The following is a 3,289-nucleotide window of genomic DNA, read 5'->3' as shown; positions in this document are numbered from 1 at the left end:
AGACCATGAGCAGAAACTAGATTTTGCCTTCATTTACCCCCGGAGGAGCTGCCAGAGGAGCAAAGGGCCTGTGTTTGCAGGTTCCCTGCAGCCTTTGCTGGGGAGCTGCACCGTGGGAAGCGCTGAGCAGGAATCAAGCATGCTGGCATCACGCTGGGTTAGTTTTCCTCTTGGAAGTAAGAAGTGGAGCAAGCCACAGCTGAGACAAGGTGACTTTGGGTTTGTTCAATGCACTGTTTACTTAGTGCCTGGTTACAGATCTCTGGTGCAGACCTTGCCCTGCTCCTTGTCCTCAGCTTGTCCCATGGTTCCTGCATCAGAAGGAGCTTGTTGCTGTGCTGGTGGAGCTCAAAGGGGGCAGCCAACAGCCGTGGCTGTCTTGCTGCAGCAGCTCTTATTTCCTTGCAGCAGGCAAGTACCAGAAGGGGCCGTTTCTCTGCTTTCACAGGTGCTCCCTTCAGTCTAGCTTGCTCTTTACTCTGTTTCAGCAAGGGCCAGCAAACTCAGCTCCAGCTGCTGAAGTCCTTGTTCCAATATGCTTCATAAATATTGCCATTAAACAGAGGGTAGAAAGTGTTTATTCAAGGGGAGGGTAGTAGGGCACCTGGAAAGACAGACAAGGGCAGGGCAACTTATCTGGAATTTGAACAGTGATTGCTGTGAGGATAAAAAATGCCACTCGGGGTTTCTGCCTCCACACAACCCTCTCTCTGCAGCCATCACTGGTCTTAAGAGCCCTGGGTGCTGGAGCAGAGCATGTTAACAGACCAAACCTGTTTCCCAAAAGGGAATCCCTGTGCAATTTTTGGGGTTGTTTGCAGTTGGTACAGAAACAAGCTAATTGCAGTGTGACTGATGGGCAGGACATTGCTCTGCTTGGGGAGCTGGCACCAGGGCAGAACCAGCACGGCCATGTCCCTCCAGGATGCTGCTACCAACTAATGCAGCTGAGGTCAAAACTTGACTCTTCTTCTACCTAATATGTCTGTTCAGGCTGAATCACCACTTTGTGTTGGGAAGAGCTCCAAGATAAAACTGCAGAAATTTACTTGTGTCTCTTACCGCTTAAATCTCCCCAAAAGGGGCAGTTGCTGCTCTACCCACCTCCTCAGGGACAGCCTGGCAGGCCCACAGCAGCTTCTTCCACAAGTCGGGGCACTGGAGATGGGGCTGCTCATCCTGTCCCTGGGGAGAAGGTGAGGCTGTGTGCATGGCCAGGCTGTCTGGATGGATTTCTGCTGTTGCTTGTCCAGTGCATGATGTGCTGTAGAGACAAGAAAACAGCTTTATTGCCCTGATCCTGCCTCTCTTCCTTGGGCACGCAGCCCTGCACCCAGCCCCTGCTCCAGACGGCTCTCAGGACTGGAAGCAAGGTGGGTATCTCCTCTGCCCCTTGCCCTGGCTCTACTGGGAGCAGGAGACTTGAGGGACACCAGCTTCTTCCAAGCAGCCCTTCCCTGCTTATAACCACAGGGAAACCAAAACAATACAAATAACCTGGCTTTGGCGGTAAAAAAGCAAGTAAAACAAAGAAGTGAAAAGCTGCGATGGAGATTTGGAGGAGCTTTCTCCTCCTTTGCTCTTGCACACAAACGGGCTGCCTTGGGCTCCGGTCCTGCAAGGAGCTTGTCCTGGTTGGGGGAGGCAGCCCCAGAAAGCAGCACAAGGCATCAGTTTTAGGGAATTTTATGTGTTCTTTGCTTGTCACTTTCTCCAACCTTCAGCGCTGGCCTCTGCAGTGAAACAAGTCTGCACCAGGTGGGATGAAGGCTCCAGGGGGTCACAGCAGAGAGGGCCACGTCCACGGGAGGTACCCAGAGCCACCAGCCCCGCACCACTGACATCTAAGGTGATTTTTCACATGACTTTTAACTGCACAATTCACTTTGCTAACACCACCTTTGCCACAGAGCGAAACCCTTACACAGCAGAGCAGCCTCCTGCGCTGTCCCTGGGGTGAGTTCTGGTTCCCCCCACCTGGAGCAGATCCAGCTCTCATCCTGCCCTTCTGCTTCACACCAACTCATTGGCAAATGGCTTAAAAAAGATGTGTCCACTGTCCCAGCCCTGTGCAGGTGGCTGTGAGACCGGGGGTCCTGCCCCTGCCTCACTGCTGTGTGATGGGACTGATAGTTCTGATGGCCCACAGAGCACATGGAGGGCTCCTGGGGGCACCTAATCCAACAGATTTCCAGGGGCAGGGGCACCAAAAAGCAGATTGAAAGCTCTAGAACACCCCAAAAGCCACACCAAGGCCCTTGAGGGCACTGGCGAAGAAACAGAGGGGCTCCAGGGGTACCCAAAACCACCCTGAGGGGCACTGGTGGAGCAGAAGGACAAACAGCAGTGCTAGTTTCCCTCTTGCATCTCCAGCAAGCTGGGGAACTGCAAAAGCAAACCAAGAGGTTGAGGGAACCAGAGAGGAGACAGAGGGATTCAAGGCACTGAAAAGCAGATGGATTTGGGGAGCCCTGGTGGCACCAAAAACCATATGCAGGAATGTGGGGGGGCACCATAAAAGAACAGAAGCCTCTGGGGGCACCAGAGGGGCAGCCAAACCAAATTCATAGCATGTGCAAGAGCCCTGTTTCTTTTTTTTCAGCAGAAGGCGTCCTATATCTGTCCTTTTGCTTCCATGCGCTGGCATCCAGGTTTCAGATGAATTTTACGGTACGTGAGCATCTCAGGAGAATTTCCTTCTTGTTCATGCTACGGAAGAGAAACGCTCGTGTTTCTACTCGGATCTTACAATGGCTTGTCAGTGACAAAACATTCCCAAATCCTCTCATTTATCAAATGGCCAATCCTGTTAACAGCTTAAGAAACATAATTACCTGCAATCTCTTCTGCTATTCATTTTATGCCTACACTTCCCTCTCTCTGGCAGCTTACCAGCAGGCAAGGCGAGAGCTGAAGCACGGCTGCAGCTGCGGAGCTTCAGCAATGCAATTTCCTCTCATCACCTGCACGAGGTTCGCAGGAGTTTTGCCTCCTGGTTTGGAGCAGCGAGAACAGGTGGGTGAGGAAAGCACCTGGCCAAAAGCAGCGGCTGACACGTCACCAGTTGTGCGTAGGGTTCCAAGCGTGGCGATGAGTTAAGTGCTGTTCCACCTGTGTGGTGGGAACATGGTTGATTAGGATTTGCTTTTGGGGCACAGGAAATCTGTGGTGGTTGTTCCCGCCACCACCACAGCTTCTCTGCACCCCTCATTACCCGCCATGAGCTCTGGAGCTGTCAACAGGGCAGCTGGTGGCTCTTTAGCACCTTTTGTCTCCCAGTGTCCCTGTC

General features: G+C 52.6%; 1 long non-coding RNA gene across 1 annotated transcript; it reads left to right on the top strand.

Annotated features, from left to right (window-relative positions):
- Positions 1-1,809: 1,809 nt before the first annotated feature.
- Positions 1,810-2,954, top strand: LOC309445026. The gene is made up of 3 exons (XR_014185207.1): positions 1,810-1,849; positions 2,606-2,670; positions 2,888-2,954. It is a non-coding gene; the product is annotated as an uncharacterized lncRNA (long non-coding RNA).
- The last annotated feature ends 335 nt before the right edge of the window (positions 2,955-3,289 follow it).

Source organism: Streptopelia decaocto (assembly GCF_964273445.1).
Source record: "Streptopelia decaocto genome assembly, chromosome: 12".
NCBI classification, from domain to species: domain Eukaryota; kingdom Metazoa; phylum Chordata; class Aves; order Columbiformes; family Columbidae; genus Streptopelia; species Streptopelia decaocto.
This window is presented reverse-complemented; position numbering and strand designations above follow the sequence as displayed.